Genomic DNA, 18,849 nt, shown 5'->3' with positions numbered 1-18,849 from the left:
GGGGCACCTGGGGGGGCTCAGTCAATTAAGCGTTTGACTTCGGCTCAGGTCATGATCTTGCGGTCCGTGAGTTCGAGCCCCGCGTCGGGCTCTGTTCTGACAGCTCAGAGCCTGGAGCCTGCTTCGGATTCTGTCTCCCTCTCTCTGCCCCTCCCCTGCTCACACCCTGTCCTTCTCTCTCTCAAAAAGAAACATTAAACCAAATTGAGTAAGCTATTAGTAGTTAAGTTTTGGGGGGAGCCAAAAGTTAGATGCAGATTTTTGAGTGGGAGGGGGTTTGTGCCCCTAACCCCTGCGTGGTTCAAGGGTTAAGTAGTTAGAATCCTCCAGGTTATGTTCATTCCCTGGACACTGGAAAAGTGAGTGATATGAGGTGGGGACTTCTTAAATTTCCTCTAGCCAAGTCTGGTCTCACTTTTGTGTCTTTATAGCTGTTTTCTAGAGATAGCTCTCTGCTTCTCCCTGTATTACTCTTTCAGACCCACTTCATATCCTGTGTGTGCAATCTTGAGTGAACTCTATTCCTTCTCCATTCCATCCAGTTCAACCCTGTCTAGTTCAATTAATCCCAAACCAAGTGCTGTCAGCACTGGGAGCCAGCCACTGGGGCTATTTGGTCTCTGCCTTTGGGAGCTCAATTAACCATTGTAGCAATTTGTTAGTATGAATTTAACCCATGTTAATTTAGAAAACCTGAAAGCTAGAGCAAAGCACACCAAAAAATGGAAATAAAAATCACTTTTAATCACATTCAGAGATGACACCATGATAATTTTACTTTATACAGATGGGCATGTATATAGTACATACACGCAAATTTGGATTCTGATGTTCTAATTACATGTTCATTACACACGGCCTTGCATCATTTCCTCTTGCTTTATTTGTAAGAGTTCTGTCGGGACAAGGAGGCACAACACATTCTTCGCTTTTTGGAGTCTCAGTTTCTCCCAGGTCCAGGGCGTGTTGTCGGTCCACACAACCACGCAGGGGAGACTAATCATCCCCTACAGCCTGGCTTGCTGGGAGAGCCATCCTGTTAACCAGATAAAGGGTTAACCAGAGCAGAGTGTCAAAGGGCTCTCAAAAATGCAGCCCCTTTGCAGAGGGGCCTCAAAGCCTCTTCCCGAAGGAGGGAAGGAGCGGGCAGTTAAGAGGAGCCTTATCTGTGAGAGCGATCATCAGGAAAAGTTGTACGTTTTTTGCACTACAAAGGCGCTGCTTTCTTCTCTTAGGCTCTGACTGGAGCTCTTGAGATTGAAGAAAACTGTTGGCCACAGTTCTAAAAACTCCAGATAAAGGCTTTGATTTGTTAATTAAATTTTTACTATCTGCATTTGATATCTCAGCCAAATTGTATCCGCCGCAGGAACAACAAGAAAGTCCCTCACTTCAAAGGGGCGCCCACTCGGTGACCTGTAATTATGGAATTTACTGCGGGGTGAAGCGTTGTCTGGGGTGCACCTGCCTTCCTAGAGCCCTCCACGCGGCCCCCCAGGGACAGCCGCTCTTTCTGGCCCTGGCTCCTAGCAAAGGCACGGGGGCGGAGCCAGCACACCTGCCCGCGCTGGGCGGCGGGACCCTAGTGAGGAGCAGGTGTCAGCCGGGGTGGGGGGGCCCACCCCGCCCAAACCCGTCTCGGCCCCGCCCACAGACAACCCCCGCCCACCCTGAAAGCCTCCTGGACGCCTTGGTGAAACATGGCTTGTTTAATGAAAAAATTGAAAGGCCGGAGCCACTCTGGCTGCTGGTCCCAGGCAGAGTCTTTTCCTTTCCTGTGAGCTTGACCAGAATCTCCCTCTGCTTGGCAGGGGCCACACCACCATCAGGCCCTTTCATCCCCTCTGTGGCGTGGATATTATTAAAGGATATTTAGAGGTCCCTATACAGGGCTGCTTCCGCAGAACTTTCCCATTCAGCACTGGTCATTTCTTACACGCATATAATCGAAACCTGCAGATTTCCTTTATAGGCGGCCCTCTCCGGTGCTTGGCATAAGCTTTGCCTTGGCCATAAGCAGAGTAGAGCCAAGTTTTGAGATACCTTAAGCAATCCTGTAGGACTTTCTAGTGGACCACTTCCAATGCAAGCTTTGGTTTTACTAGTTTTTCCTATTTTCCTTCATTTTTGTTTTTAAAATTCAACGTTGGTACCATTGTGTTAGATACAAAGTGGCCTCCAACCCATTTATGAAAGATGCAGAAGTATATGGTAAAAAGTACAACGTTCAATTAAAACTACTTGGGGTCCATACAATTTTCACACAGGGGGTTCGGATAGATTTTTTTTTCCCCTCTCAGATGAAAGTCCTGGTTGTTTTGACTCAGGGTGGACCCAATCATGACTGCAGACTGATCTGTATAAGGGGGAATTTATGCCTACAAGAGGAAGGAAGGGGGAGGAAAGGACACTTTCTAGTGACCGTATGCTTTATCAAAGGGTGCGATCTAACCTGACATAAATGGACGTTGAGCTGTTGGCCTGAGTTTGAAAACGCAGGCTTGCTGATACTCAGACTCGTTCCAAGTCATCTTATCTCTCTTACCAACGGGTGCTACTTACCAGCCTCCATTTGTTGCCTGGGCTCTCTTCGGAGGAGGAATCTGCTTTCGTTCGCTCCTGCCGGGCTCTTTCTGAACAGTGGCATCTGAGTGTCACTGGAAACGTTTCACCAAAAAAGGATCTTAATGGTGTCAGCATATTCTAAGGTAGACCTTGCCACTCTGAGAACCTTCTAGAAACCACGAACTCTTTGTTATATCCTTGTCTGGAAGCCTAAAAGAGAACACATGGCACCACGTCAGGGAACCACAGAATTTAAGAATTTATCACGAAGAAGAGAAACCAATGGCAAGATGGCAGCAGTAGTACTGGGAAAGGGTGTGTATGACATCATGACATTCAATGTCTTATAGACCAAAGCCAATAATAATCTTTTTCGGATCATTAAAACGGTGCTTTCACTTCTATTGTTTATTAACACTTATACATTGCAGGCTCCGTACTGAGGAAACTCCTCCTGTATATTACTCCATTTAATCCTGACAATAACTTTGTGAGCCAGGTGATATTATAGCCAACGAACAAACAAAGGCTTGGAAAGGCCGACTTCTGACAAGGTCGCATGATGCCAAGGTTTGATCCCACGTATAGTCGGTACCTTTCTCTTCCATATTACACTATTCCCTAAAATGGACAGAATAGCCTTCATGGGAAATAAGGGTGTCTTTTGGACGCAATAAAATGTCAGAAGGTTGAGTTCCTCTTTGCTGAATGCTTTCTGAAGTGTTACAGAATGTAGGAGTAGCCAAGGTCACATTTGACCCAATATTGGAGGACACGTACTATTATTTTCTAACGAATTAACTTCATAAGCCCAGGAATTTCTGCTCCTCTCCCCCAGATAATAATGTTTATAATTTGTCTGTAACCTACGAGAGATTTCTTTTCGCCAAGGTCAAGAAATAATAGATAACTTCAGATCTAGAACAACAAAAATCACAGAAGGACTACTTACAGGAATGAAGAGAGGAGAATACAACAGCCCCACATTCAAAAGCTCAAGAGAAAAATAAACATGTCTTTTTAAAAATGTGCATAGAGTTGAGAGGCCATAAGGTAGAGAAATGAAGATTATGCTATAACATTTAGTCTATTGGTGGTCCCCAAACATCTTCCTGTAATTATTGGAATGAAATGAAGAGTGCCTTCAAAACCACATATGGAAACAGATGTATCTGGTGTGCTTTGCATCGTGAACGTTTCTTGTGGCTCTGAGTCCAGAGGTGGGTTAACTAATTATGCCTGTTGTGAGCTAAATGTAAATATTAGAATTGTGTTCATCCAAAGCCTGCCCATACGCTCTTACACACCACCCTGCATGATTCAACAAGGACGCATGGCATGCAGACAAGGTCAAGGACGCAGGGACTCCTGAGGTGAGGCTCTGTCTCCAAACACCTGAAAAGAGACACTTTCTCTAGAGGATTTTTACCATATGACACCACCCAGTGAAGGGGACAGCTGGCTTTTCCTGGGTCCCTTTCCCTTCCATTTGTCCCTAAAACAAATATGGACAAAACAACTCATAACTGAAAATTGTCACGTCTTTGGGCAGGGGAGGTGCTTTATGCAAACTGACCTGGTCTCCTGTATTCTTTTGCGACCACCACGAGGGGAATTGGTCACATATTCATATTATTTCTAATTTATGATCTTAGGTGACACTGTGGTTTAAGAGGAATAAGAGATCAGAGCTGCTGCAGAGTTAAAGTATAATCGTAGCGATTATTCCCATTATCTATTTGTGATCCCCGTATTCTACTTCTCACTCAACCCTGGGGGATTGAGGAGGTCTAAGAGTCATGTGATTATCTCCTGCCCCATCAGAGAAGAATCTGCTTTAACTGCTGTCATTCATGCTTCACAAAACGTCACGAAAACTTTGGGGTTATTTGACATGAGTTCTGGTTTCTTACGGGTCTGGGGGCTCGGAGATAACAACAGACCACTCGATTAAGATTTGTATCCTCCATAAGTGCTAGAAAACAAAGTTAAAAGTCCTTTGAAATCTGTCTAGTCATCAGCTCTTGAATGGCCAGGATGACAAATTAAGACGGATACGGATGGTCCAGGATCAATGTCAACAGGGCTGATAACCTTCATCCGCTCTCTGTGTCTCCAGGGTCTTTCATGAGGTGATCTGAATGTTCCAATAAAACGTGGCAGTGGACTGCTTCCAGATGCTGTTCTTCCAAGTTAAAGGCAAGCTGGAGGCTCTATCCTGCAGAGGATGTACCTAGCACAGGACTTCTTGACTCTCTTTTTCATTCTAGGGAACAAGTTAATGAAAACCGCATATGTGTGTTTTGACAGATCCTTGCAATTCACATCAGTTTGGCATATGCGGACTAGAGGTGACTCAAAGCTCCTTTAACACGAGGCTTGGGGAACTCCCCATCTTCAGCCTTCGTTCCTGATGACTGTAGAAAACAATTAGCCGATTGGACAGGAAATTCCTGGACAGACCATCTGAATGGGTCAGCGCAAATGGGAGGAACATGCAAACTTGGTTTGCTCATAAAAAAGAGAACAGATCACAGTGGAGGCATACGTGTGGAGAAGCCAGGGCAGTGCTGATGGGAGAAGGCGTGAGGTAGCACAGCTCTGAGCTTTCAAGGGAAGGAGGATGAGAGCATTAAGGCACAGAAGGTGAGCTAAGCAAGTTGTGCCTCCCTGGATCAGCAATGACGCAGCCCAGTGTCCTGGAGAAGCCAGGTACCCCTGGCACCCTCTGCCACACGTGTCTGGGTGGGAATCCCTACCCTGCCACTTAGGTGTCATACGACCTTGGGCAAGGTCGTCAGTGGTCAGATTGAGTTATTTCCCTATCTGATAAACAGGGGCTGGTGTCAATGTCCATTGCATAGTGGTTATCAAGAGGGTTAAATGAATTAGTATGTATATGTCCTGAGAAGACTTTCTGCTGTGTGCTTGTCGCTTTTGTGTTCATTATTATTACCAGATAAGAGACTGAATCTGTTTCTCGTGAACTTTTAATATCTCCTTAGCATGCCCTTCCGTTGATCGGAGAATCAATAGGGTAAAAGCAGGCCTCTATGGCAATCTGCCAAACGCACCACCATTGTCCCATCTAGATTTGGAGGGAACGACATGAGACAGGTGCACTGCATGTTGAGCGAATACGGGGTATGGAGTGTCTCCACCAGAGGGTCTATGTGTGGACCCTGAGAGGCCATCAGGACACAGACTTTGGCTCTCCCTGGAGCCAGTAAGGTGAAGAGCAGGAGTTCACATCTCAACTCTAGCTGTGTAACCTGGCACTTTACCAGCCAGTGCTCTAGGCTCCTCACCAGGAAAATAAGAGTAATAAATAGCGTTTCCCTCCGGGAGCACTTAGGGGGATTATGGGAGTTCATACACGTAAAACACCTAGAATAGTACTTGACATACTGTAAGCACCGTATGAATGTTAAGTATCCCTATTATTATTTTTATTAACGGCAAACAGGGACCCAGGTTCTTGGGGACATAGCCTCTGAATGCCAAGTGGGAGAGCTAGTATTCACTTATTGATCAGCCATTTAAAAATCTAACATTTAAAAGTATTTACTCCACCAGACACTCTGCTGGGCTGTGAGTACAGAAGTTAATGGGACTCGGGCCTTTGAGTAGCACCGGAGATGGGCGGAGAGGGTAGAGCTGGCTTCACCTAGGGGATGATGAACTGGTTCTTACACAATGGCAGGTGTGCACCAGGCAGGGAGGCTGAGAGAAAAGAGATGAAAACGATAGAGCGCATTAGGGTTTGAGGAAAAACAATTGTTTGTTAGGGCCAAAGCATGGAGTGGACGATAAAAGGTGATGAGGATGGGGAAAGAGAAGAGCCAGCTCAGTGGAGCATCTTTTTTTTTTTTTAATTTTTAAAAATTTTTTTTAACGTTTTTTATTTATTTTTGAGACAGAGAGAGACAGAGCATGAACGGGGGAGGGGCAGAGACAGAGGGAGACACAGAATCGGAAGCAGGCTCCAGGCTCTGAGCCATCAGCCCAGAGCCCGACGCGGGGCTCGAACTCACGGACCGCGAGATCGTGACCTGAGCTGAAGTCGGACGCTTAACCGACTGCGCCACCCAGGCGCCCCCAGTGGGGCATCTTTATGCCACATAGAGGTTGACCTTGTCCTGAGGCAATGGAAAGTCATCAAGGGCATTTAGAGGAGAGACATCAGATGCTCAAGGTTCTGACTTGGAGTTGGTGCCGAAAATGAGGCTGGAAGCAGGGAGAAGCAATGAGTCTAGGAGAGAAGGCAGCCTGACTGGACCAAGGCAGTTGCATCAGGGGAAGGGGGCAGATTCAAGAGATATTTATGAGAAAAGGGAGGTGTGGTTTCATGAGTAAGACGAATGAGAGAGAGACAGACAGAGACAGAGAGGGAGGGAGAAATCAAAAGTAAATTTCAGGTTTATAAAGAGGGATTAGTGAGTTTGTTTATTTATTTATTTATTTATTTATTTGTTTATGTTTTTATGTTTTTACTGCGTGGTGGCATTGGGGATAATTCAGAGGCAGTGAACTTTCAGAATGCTGAGTCTGATTAAAGTAGGCATTAACATCGGATCATCCTAGACTGGAGAACTACTTTTCAGTTCTTGAGTCTCCAGTTCTTAGGGGAGCCATTCTCCTGCCCCCATGAAGTATGCATGGCCATATGACTTCTTCAGGTTAACAACAGAACATTTTACTGCTGGCGCTCTTGTGTGTTCCTTTCCCTCTTCCTGCCATGGGAATGATGAGAGCCAAGAAGATATGGAATGTCCTAAGATTGGGCAAAACATGGGGGGCAGCTGCCGTGGACAGTCACCTAGACCTGCAGAGGACTTTGCATCAGTGAGAAACAAACTCTTGTTTTGTTGAGCCATTGAATGGGAAGGAGGGAGAAGATTTTTACTGCGGACTTAGAGCTGGCCCGGAGTCACGGGGTTCTTTTTCTCTCTGTGTGGAATCAGTGGGATTTCATAAGTTTGCTGATAAAGTTATAGTATTTTAAAAATCCTCAGAGACTGAAGTTTTTACCCCTAGGAATAGCAGCCAGGTGGTAGAAAAATCTGGAACACAGCAGATTCTCAACAAACGTTCCCCCCCTCCCTTTTTTTTCCAAGTTCCAACTAATACTTATCTGTTCTGACCAGAGAGAAGTACCTTTCCTCCCTTTGCCCAGACGTAACAAGTGCGGATTATATAGTCTTTATTTGTATGTTTCCATATATTTACTGTTTACTATCTCTGGCCTTCCATCTGGGAATATTTCCTTCTGCCGGAAGAGAGCCTCTCAGTATTTCATTTAGTGTGGGTCTACTTGCCACTTGCATACTTTGGCATCTGTTGGCATAAAAGTGTCTTTATTTAACTTTTACTCTTAACGAACATTTTCCCCAGGTGCAGTGTGCTACTTCCTCTCGCTTTTTGTATATATCATTCTGCCTTCCATTGTTTTTGTCAAAAATCAGACGTGAGTCTAGTTACTGCTTGTCAAAAATTATTTTGCCTTTTTTCCTCTGGCCGTTGGTCAGATTTCCTTTTTGTCTTTCTGGTGTTCTGTAGTTTTAGGGTTCATAAATAATCACTAATTAAGCAATTCATCATTCTCTTACTTAAAAAATATTTACTGAGCACATCCCCCACAGCTTGGCATCTAGCAGGGAGAAAAGACCAGACGGTCGGCAAGCTTAGTGTGGAGGATCACCGCGACCCTGGGGGCAAGCCCGGGTGCTTTGGGAAGATATGCTTCCGGGGTTGTGTTTTCGCCAAGCTCTGAAGGACCCAGTAGGGGATCAGCAGGTAATAATCAGTAAGGGATGAGCAGAAGCTAGAGAGAGAGAGAGAGAGAGAGAGAGAGAGAGAGAGACAGTGGTTCTGAATGTAGGGTCTGGATGCAAGGCTCCAAAAGAAGAGGGCCCGAGGGGCTTTGTGAAATTACAAGTAGGTCGGAGTGCCGCACAGCAAGAGGGTGTGGGCCATGAAGAAGAGTGGCCAGGCACGAGGCTTACTTATCAAATGCCCCCCTCTGGCTGCAGTGTCTGTTTTTAGCTTTAGACAGATGTTTACTTTCTACATGACATCTCTCCTAGGATGATTCAAACCCTCTCGAGCTCAGCTTGTCCAAGGATCTGGCTGGTATTTCCCCAACCTCAACCTCACCTGGAATGCCAGCCATGTTGGTTCAGTTGCGTGCAATGGAGAAGAGGGCATCGTTCTCCGTGTGGCCTGGGGGCCCGGTGGCCCGGTGTGATTTTGGCCCTCCTCATCACTGTGGTCTTAGCTCACACCGAACATCGTCTTGTCCTCTCCACTCCAGCTGTGGGGGCCTTGTTTTCAGTTTCTCAAGCACATGCTCCCTCCTAATCAGATAGATCTTATAATTGGTGTTCCCACTTTCTGGAAAGCTCCTCCCTCCACCTCATCACTTCCTTGGGGAAGCCATGCAGCCCTTCCCCCACCCCCATTACTCATTCTCATTCTGTATCACATTTCCGGTCACAGTGTACCACAGCTTGGGATTGGGCGTTGACGGGTGTGGCTCTGTGTGTGGTGCTGAATCCCCCGCTAGCCGAGTTTCAGGAGGGCAGAGACCACATGTGCCCTGTTTATTCTCAGGACCTGGCACGGAGAACCTACTTGATAAATCCTTGTTGAGTGAGTGCCCCGTAGCTCTATTAAGGAGTCTGTGTGTTATCTGTAGGGCATGGAGGAACCACCAGCGTTGCAAAAGGGAGGATGATTTCATGAGAGGTTTTGCACTGGGAAACCCACTTTTGACTACCCAGTGGACCAAGCATTGGATTGGGCCAAACCGAAAGGGAAAGAGCCTTAAGGGTTGTGGTATGGGTACCTGTCTGAGAGACAGTAGCAGTGGCTGTAGAGAGGAGGCTGGCAGGTGTGAGAAGTCCTAGCAAGCCCCACATGATGAGATCTGGGGACAGAATGGAGGGGACAGGATAATAGCTGGATCTCTGGCTTGAATCCATGGGCCAATGGCGGTTCCATTTATAAAACAGAGAGCAAATGGCAGAAGGAAGAGGAGTAGGAAAGGAATGGCTTATTGACTTGTTGAATCAGAATGTAGGTGCTTAGGAGGCCTCTGATCTTAGTCTCAGGTGAGAAACTGACCTTGAAGGTATGGGGTTGGGATTTGTTATAAAATCCATCATAGGATGCTTCATTTACAGTCTGCCTTAGCTCTGAATAGCTGACTAACCCCAAGGACTTACTCAAGAGTCACTTTATAAATCCTGACAGTCAAAATATATTTCTTGGGGTGTTTGTTTTTTTCATTTTTATAAGGAAATAACAGCTAAAATAAGTCAGAGGTCAGTCTTAATGTAAAACTTCCTGAAGTGATTTGAGCCTGGGAGCTCATTTGCCTTTGACTGATTCTGTCAGTTGAATATAGACTTTTCACCAAAGCTGGAGTGGGGCTGACAGTGGGGGTCAGAGAAAACTGGACTGGCCAAGTTGGCAAACACCATTCTCACCCAGTGGGACCCCAACCCCCTGCCGAGAACCGTCTACTTAGGCCACTCCGTTTTGCAAATAATTGCTGTTTGGTTTTCAGCTTTCGAGATGAAAGCACCTGAAAGATCAGTCATAGGGCAGATTCAACAAGGGAAACATTAACTAGATATCGACCTGGATCCCCTTCATGTTTGATGAGTAACGTATTGAACGGTCAAGCAGAGTTGTAACCAACCCAGAAAGTCGATACTGACTTTCGGGGGCGCTAATCAATGAGAAACGGAGACGTCCTAAAGGGGAACTGTTTTCACGCAGGTGGGTGAGTCAACTGTTCTGAGTACCATAGCTAATATGGCCAATGGACATGGTGACACCCACCCTGATTGGTTTGCATCAAGCAAGGTGAAGGGTACAGAGGCGTTCGTTTGGAAACAGCCGAATTCTCTTCCAGGTGCTGCTGCTGCTTAACATCCAGAGTTCTTGCTCTGTGAGAGCTCAGAATATTCGGCTGGGGTTTGAGTTAAAGGGAGAGATTTCATATCTTGCAGGGCGGCGGGCGCCCAGACAGAATTCTCACTGAGGAGGCACAGCACCCGCACGGGCACCAGCCACTCTCCTGGGAAACCAGGAGGTCCCGTCGATTTCCCAGAGTTGGATTTATCAGAGAAAAGTCATGCTAAGGAATCCTTTGCACATTCCTGGAGTCTCCCGAGACTTGGCTCTCCTCCTTGGGATTTTTTTTCTACTCAGTCCCTCAGGAGGCCACCAACACGCACCTACTCTGACTTTCCCACCTCGTGACATTGCAAGAGGTATCAGCATCTTGAGTCTGCGTATTGAGCACGTAAAAGGTTCCACTTTTTTTCTCATAAACCTTCCAAAAGTCACAAACTGATTTCATGACAAGATTCTCTTCTCTACTGTACTTTCTTTAGTTCCCAATTCTTCACTTTTATCGCTAGGGTCCGATAAATAATTCAGATTAGCAGCAACCATCGTATTTGGGCAGCTCAGAGAATTCTCACTTTCAAACCGCTTACAAGCATTGCCTGCTTGTGGTGAAGGAAAACCCTCAGAGCCCAACGTGATCGACACGCTGGTATTTTTCAGGTAGTGACATGGATGCAAATAGCCAAGTCTTCCCATTGCTCTGAGCCTCTCCCTGACAGACAATGCAGTCATAAAGGCTATTATGGTTTCATTGCCCAATATTGGAACATTATTCACCATCAAACTCACTTGGCTCTTGGTTGCGTTATTGAGAAATTTGAAAACAAGTTGCAATTAAAATTTATTTATCCATTGTCATCTATCTATTATCTATCTATCATCTATCTATCTATCTATGAAAGAGCTCTGGGTCATTAGATTTAAAAAGAACAACTAATCTGAGTTCCGACTTTTCCTTGTTTCACGGGACTAGTCATGTAAGCACGTGGCTTCAGTTTCTATGAAATGTAAAACAAAAATTGAGCATGTGATTTTTCAGGGTGATTTCCAACTTCTTCCGCCCCTCCCCAGTTTTGTGATTCTCAAACATTCCTGCTGCCTAGCCCTTGCCTCACCCCGTTCTCAAGCCCTCATCTTGCATTGGCCCAGCCTTTAGGGTTGTGCTTTGCCTGGCTGCCCTTCCTTGGGGTCTGCCCATTCAGGCAGCCATGGGGCCCTTTCCCCTTTATAACATGGGCACTTTCTCCTGAGACCACGCTCCTGGCTGAGGCCCAGTCACAGTGTTCCCATCACCCCTACTTTTGCAATTGCTGTCTCCACTTCTCCACTCAGCCAGCATAGGAAAAACACTTCGAGTAAGCCAAGTTTGTGTTCCACACCCCTGCACCTCGCCTGGTATGTTCCCTTTCCGGCCACCTCCAGCCTATCTTCCAAGCCCTGAGCCAGTGATCTTAATCTGCACAGACCCTCTTGTGAAAGAAGAAATTCACATGATGATCAAATTCACATGGAAATTCTAACAACAGTGCTATTTCCTCCTTGGGAGGATCTCGCATCTATTGTGCATCTCATGAGCACCAGGCTCGCCTAACCACGTGATGGGGTCAGTATTCTTGTCATAGCTCATATGATTGAAGCCCTGGGCAGCCCCCTCAGGACTGTTGTGGGACTCAACCAGCAATGATTGGACAGGGCTTTAAGATAAACCGTGGACTAATGTTTATGCAAGGTGTTCCTGGAGTGGTCCTTTGACACTTGGAGTCATGTAGTCTTAATATTAACATGACACAGAGGTGGCTTTCCTAGTTCTCTTTCAGCCTCTACCATTTAGTTCAGTCTTTGAGAGACCAGGTTCCCTGTAGCGTCTTGGGGGCCAGCTGGCTTCGCAGCGTCCTCCAAGATCCCTGGACGGGTCTCACGTAGCACAGGACCTGCTCCCCACAGTCAATCAGTCTCTTTCTGGTATGGCGAGTCCCTCACATGATTTTTAGTGTCGTTAGCTTTGCTAAGGTTCATTATGTTGATATCATAACTCGCTTCTGTAAAGCGAAGAAGAAAAGCATTCAGATGCCAAACATTTATTAGGTTCCTACAATGACACCTAAATATTCACTGCAGAATCTAAAAATGTGCAAATCCAAAATGGCAGCCTGCCAAACCAAGTGCGTTTGTTGGACTGTTGCTTGTCAAGCCAAGAGTGGATTCTGAGGCCATCAGTTTCAAGCCGTCTCTCTCCTTGTATTCGGATCTGGGCCGGGGCTGGTGCAAGCTTCCCTTTGGATAGCTACATTTTTGTGGGAAAGTGTCCTTAACTCAGAAGGGGGCACTGCTTTTCCAAGGGTGAGAGAGATCTTCACCACTGCCATCCTTTGCCAGATGGGTTGGTTTTGCCTGGTTTTCGACAGAGAAGATGAAATTGTGTCTGGGCATCTTAAAATCTACCTGGCGTGAAAAACAATCATTTACTTTGTTTTATGCCAGTTTTTAGTGAGGAGTTGCTATTTGAACTAACAGCTCGGGCTTGAGCAATGTGTTTGAGGGAAACAATAAGTAATTTGGGGAATGTGGGAAAGTTAGAAATTTTCATGTTACAGGAGGACCACCTGTTTTACTGGGGAGGCACAGAGAGTTTCTCCTTTAACCCAGTGTTTGAAATGAAAAATGAGATTAAATATGTCTGTTCGGGGCATTTTGAAATGAGTCTTATCAAAATAAGGGAGGTAACAGGAATGGAAGGGAGAGAGGAAAAAAATTTCTTGATTTTCTGTATCTCGGTAGGAACTGACATGCACTCAAATTAGTTGGGTCACAATGTTAGATGCCTTCGTGGTTGTTCACATCATAAGGAGACACTGCCGTGTGTGACACTAACCACATGCAAGTAATGTGTGATCAGATATATCCCAGGCCACAGACCGTCTGAAAGCTTCTGACTCATTTTGTTAGTTAACCTCTTGGAAGGCAATTTGGAAGCTACATTCGATTACAAAAAGCCCTTCTCTACTTAGGTACTTCAGTGGGGATTTGAAATTCTTTTGGTTTACTTCCATTTTCATGATTAACTCTTGATACTCGGGCGGTCGCCTTGTCCCAGCCACATGCACAGGTGCATTGAGCGCCAATTGGCGAGGCACCGCTTAGAAATTGGGCAAGGGACAGAGGTGAAATAGAGGGAGGCCAGTGGTCCCAGGAGACGTTAAGTCCTGAGCCCCAGCCTGTAGTGACGCTCAGAGGCAAGCATCTGGGCGCTTAGGACATCTGCAGTAGTCAAATCTGGTGTAAGTATCTACCAGCCTTGAAAAGGAAAGGTGCCGTCCCAAGTGTGCACAGCGGTCGTGTAGATGTCCCTCCTGAGTCTGACTGTGATGGCCACTGTCCTAACTGTTGGTCATTTGCTCAGACACAGGCCTGGCCTCGTAAGGGCAGAGGTGGGGAGAGGACATTTCAGTAAGGAGGCTGTCAGGTCAAAGTGAGAATCTTTCATTTGGGGTATGATCCAAAGGGCTCTCCCAGTCCCCGAGGCCAAGCTCCAGGGACACACTGCCAGCACATGCTGACATTTAAAAGCAACAGACAGCTTGAATTAATTACACATGAATGAAATCACAGCAGGCCTCAGAGTTGATACCTGAGCTCTCCTTTGGCAACTGAAGTCATAAAAAGCACACTGAAGAGGGGCCAAAGAGAGTGTTAAAAAACCTAAAAGGAATAAGAAAATGTTTTGAAGAGGAGTTTTTTGAAAAGGTGCCTTGACAAGGATTGGTGGATAATGAATAATCCAGTTGGCCCCTTACGTATCGTTCAAATGCAGGTCGTGAGCAAATCTGCTTGTAGTTAGTGCTATCCCTGGGGAGAGCAAATTGGGAGTGATTGCGACAGGCTAGTGCTTCTCAACCTTTCTGACTATGACTTACTCTAAGAAATACTTTCGCATCTTATCCTGATACACACACACGCGCGCACACACACACACACACAGTCTCTGTGTTAAACACATGCCGCCTCAAAAAGAATTTCATGAAACAATACTTGCCCTTCCTATACACTGTGACATTTTCTAGTCTAGTCTAGTCTTTTAGTCTTATCTCTTCGTGAAATCATTCAACAACTGCTGTGCAGCATTTTATCAAATTCATTTCCAGTGTATTTCACTGTCTGTTAATGTTTTGAAACCTTCCTTTGAAAATTAGAGTCTTGAGTGCTCAGACTCATGCACCCTGGGTTTACATCTTCTCCCACGGAAACGATCACTGGAAGAGATGGAGGGATCCGCAAACTAAGGTCCAGGGCGACAATCTGCCCTGTGGGCTGTGTGAGTTTCAAGGGCACACAGCCACGCCGTGCCTTCACCTGTTGTCTGCGGCCGCTTTTGTGCGACAGCTATGGTTGAATAGTTACAACAGAGCCCGTGTGACCTGCAAAGCTGAAAATATTTACTGTCTGGCCCTTCACAGAAAAAATTTGCTCACCCGCGTCAGTGCCTCAGAACGTCTGCCTCGAAACCACTCAGCTTAGCCCTTCTACAACTGTATCTCAGGCTGCAGGCTGACCTTTTGTGTTCTGTCTCCCTTTCTGGCCTTGAGGATAAGTTACCTTTTTTTTTTAGTGTTTATTTTTGAGAGACAGAGACAGCGGGGGAGGGGCAGAGAGAGAGGGAGACAGAGGATCTGAAGCGGGCTCTGTGCCGGCAGCAGCGAGCCCGATGTGGGGCTCAAACTCAGGAACTGTGAGAGCATGACCTGAACCAAAGTCAGACGCTTAACTGACTGAGCCAGTAAGACGCGCCAGTCAAATTGAACAACAACTTTGGGGTCAGTGGGGGACACCGAAGACAGAATTCCCCTCCCTGCTTCCCATACTCCTGCTAGGTGGCTACTGGAGTAATAGTTGGCCATGGGAAATCCAGTGACCGTGCTGCTGTTGGGTGATCGGGAAGCCGATGCTGAGGAGGAGTCTGGGGTGCAGGAGTAACATCTGTGGAAAGAAAGGCAAAGAAACAGGTGGGCAGAAGGAGTTGTTGAACTTCAGGGTAGGCCTGATGAAGCCTCAGCCAACCTGCCAGGGAATGCAGGAGGCAGAGTTGTCCTCGGGCAGGCGGGGTGCTCATTTCCATTCCTGCTTTGTCTGTTCCATGACTGGTGACCTCTGAATGGGCATGACCTCAGGTGAGGCCTGCTGACCTTGTGGATGGGAGCCCTTCTGGAAGGGCGATCCGGGCTGTGCATCTGTTGTTTCTCTGTCTACCTCCGTGCCACTCGATGGACCTGCCCACACTCTTGGGGGGCAACTCCTGCACAATCCGGGGCTCCTCTCTTTCTCAGGCGAAACAGAGCAAGGAGGCTCATGGGACATATTACAGCACCCACTGCCGCATTCCTTCATTTTCTGGAGTCTCAGCCACCACCTCTGTAGTCTTTGTGTCTCACCTGGGGGCTTGACTCTTAGAGACTCATTCCCGAGGTCCCGGTCACCACCTCTGTCTCCAGCCGGATTTGCTATCCTCGTCCACATCCAGTCACACACTGAGGGGCCAGACTACTCTTCTCGTCACCACTGTATACCAGCAACCTCACCTCTGCCTATGATCAGGCCCGGATGGTGACTCCTCTCCTTGACTGCGTAGGTGGCTGTTGAGGTTACGATTCACGGAGACTCTTGCGATGGTGTCCAAGTAAAAGTGCGCTCCCTGGAAGACCAAGACCCGTTGCCACGCAGAGCCCAGTGTTTTGGGCATGGGAGACAAAACCTCCCCTCGTGGGTCATTGGGGGTGATGGCAGGTGGGGCCACTCTTGCTATTATCCCTTGATTCCTGGACCCATATATTCACCCTTTTAGGGGTGCAGTGCAATATCAAGGTCTTTGATTCTGTGTGTATCCTGTGTGCCTGGGGTATGGCATGAGCCTTCATGAGTGTTGCTTCTGAGCTGGCCCTTCAGCTATGCCTTCAGCAGGCTGACCTCTGGGAGGGGAGATACGGGATGTGGACGCGGATCTCAAGGTCACGGGCCCAGTCCCACACCTTCTTTGCTGCAATGTGGGTCTCCTGGCCTGAAGCAATGGTGGATTAAATCTTGCATAAACGCTGGCACAGTAGTCTGGCTGAGGCTCTGAAGGGCAAAGCTAAACTCAGAATACTGGTTTATTCTTGTGAGAACAAGGTAGCTCAGCCCTGGTACTGTTCTATTGGCTTTTTGTCTGGATCATTCCTTGCTGTGTGCTGTTATGGATCGAATGTTTTCATTGCCCCAAATTCATATGTAGAAGTCCTCACCCTTGATGTCATGGTATTTGGATATGGGCATTTGGGGGGTGGCTAGGGCTGGATGAGTTCATGGGGATGGGGTTCTCATGATGGGATTAGCAGCCTCACAAGAAGAGACATTAAAGAAGTTGTTCTCAGGGCGCCTGGGTGGCTCAGCTGGTTGAGCTCCCAACTTCAGCTCAGGTCATGATCTTGCGGATCGTGGGTTTGGGCCCCGTATCAGGCTCTGTGCTGACAGCTTGGAGCCTGGAGCCTGCTTTAGATTCTGTCTCTGTCTCTCTTTGCTCCTCCCCTGCTCACACTCTGTGTCTCTCTGTCTCTCAAAAATGAACCAAACCTTTAACAATTTTTTTAAAAAAGGATTTTTAAAGAGGTTGTTGTCTCTCTCTGTCTACCCCCTGCCCTCTCTCTCTGAACCATGTGAGGATAAAGTGAGAAAGCAGCTGTCTGCAAGCCAGAAAGAGACTTCTCACCGCAAACCAAACCTTGTGGTCCCTTGATCTTGGACTTTTCAGCCTCCAGAGCTCTGAGAAAATAAATTTCCGTTGTTGAAGCCCCACAGTCTGGGGATTTGTTATGACAGCCTGGGCTAACACAATGTGCATTATTGGATGTTTGGCAACATCTTTGGTTTCTACCTACTGGATGCTGGTGGCATCCTCCAATGGTGACGATTAAAAATGTCTCTGGACCCTGCCAAATATCTCTGGGGACAAAATTGCCTCCAGTTGAGAACTACTGGGGTGCAGCCTAGGACTGTGCCTCTCACTTGTGTTCTTTAGCCTCTATGAGTTTGGGTTTGGCAGATTGGGGATGAGCGGAAGGGGGGATTCATTCTGGAAACTGGCTCTCACTTGGTCGCTTCTGGAGTCTCATTCTGTGACACTGTGATAGCCTGCAGGTAGCTGAAGAAGAAATGTCTGGGAGGAGAACAGGAACTACAATGAAACTGGTCAGGCTGGCACTGGCCCTTGGAAGGCACCTTTGCAGCTCTACACCACTTTGGAGGGACAGAGCCCTATGGTCCACCCTGGTCCTTTAACTCCTGCCTTCCTGAGTGTATTGCCACACTGGCTGGCAGAGAAACAAAGCTCAGTATCATTAATGACCTGATTTCTGCCCAAACTTTCATAAACGTTGTCTTGATTTGGCCATCGTTACCTGGAAACTTCTGACAAATGGATTTTGGAAAAGCACTTTTTTTTCTTTTCTTTCTTTCTTTTTCTTTAGACAAGCTTGGATGAGACAAGCTTTCAAATTTGGACTAAAATCAGAGAGAAGACTCTGGTTAATTGCCCTTACCTTACCTGGGACTTTTGAGATGCTGAAGACAGAAAATATTCCATAGCCATATACTGAGAAACCATTTCCATCTGAGGTGGTTTGGATGAACCATCTTTCCAAGAAAGGGATGATGTGTCTATTTCCAATGGTACTTTCCCCCCAAATGGACACAGCAATTGCAATATTTCATAACTTCCCTCTAGATATTAGTTTTAAGCATGCCCCTGCTCTTCTCCAGGCATTTGTGGAACCATTAGAAACACAAAGTCACATTCAGAGTTTATGGATGGGAAGGCACCACACAACACATGTGGATTGTTACATGGAGACCCCTACAAGGTGACAGGTGCCTGAGTGCAGACCCCACCCCCTCACAGCCACTGTGAATATACACGTGGGACCCAGGGCTGTGCGGATCTCCCTGTGCCAAGTTTCTTCATGGTCTTTATGGCAGATGTGATGGGTGGGAAGTGGACGGGAATCTTGTTCCACTGTCTTTCCTCTCCGCCTCCCTGGCTCTATGGAGCCATCAGCTCTTTACTTTTCTCAATAACTGTGTCTTGTCTGAGTTATTCTCAACCGCAGCCACACATACGGGGAGCTTGCATTGATGGGTTGCACCTTGTCTCTTGTGTTTGTCATTGTTGTTTGCTACTGATTTTTACTGCATCCTTCCTGGGTCCTCCAAAGACTGTCCCAGATTCCTCCAGCCCATCTACAGTGCTGTGTTGTCCCATCCCGATATACAGGCAGATGCTTTGGTGAGTGGCCCAACACGTCATGACCATCAGCCACCGTGCTTCCAGTACCTTCTTGA

The 18,849-nt window shown here is 46.9% G+C and overlaps 1 long non-coding RNA gene across 1 annotated transcript; it reads right to left on the bottom strand.

Moving 5' to 3' along the window:
- Positions 1 to 723: 723 nt before the first annotated feature.
- Positions 724 to 8,955, bottom strand: LOC128312375 (uncharacterized). The gene is made up of 3 exons (XR_008291593.1): positions 8,722 to 8,955; positions 6,134 to 6,288; positions 724 to 2,775 (listed from the first exon to the last, which is right to left on the bottom strand). It is a non-coding gene; the product is annotated as an uncharacterized LOC128312375 (long non-coding RNA).
- Between the last annotated feature and the right edge of the window lie 9,894 nt (positions 8,956 to 18,849).

The sequence above is a fragment of the Acinonyx jubatus genome, chromosome D3 (assembly GCF_027475565.1).
Source record: "Acinonyx jubatus isolate Ajub_Pintada_27869175 chromosome D3, VMU_Ajub_asm_v1.0, whole genome shotgun sequence".
NCBI lineage: Eukaryota > Metazoa > Chordata > Mammalia > Carnivora > Felidae > Acinonyx > Acinonyx jubatus.
This window is presented reverse-complemented; position numbering and strand designations above follow the sequence as displayed.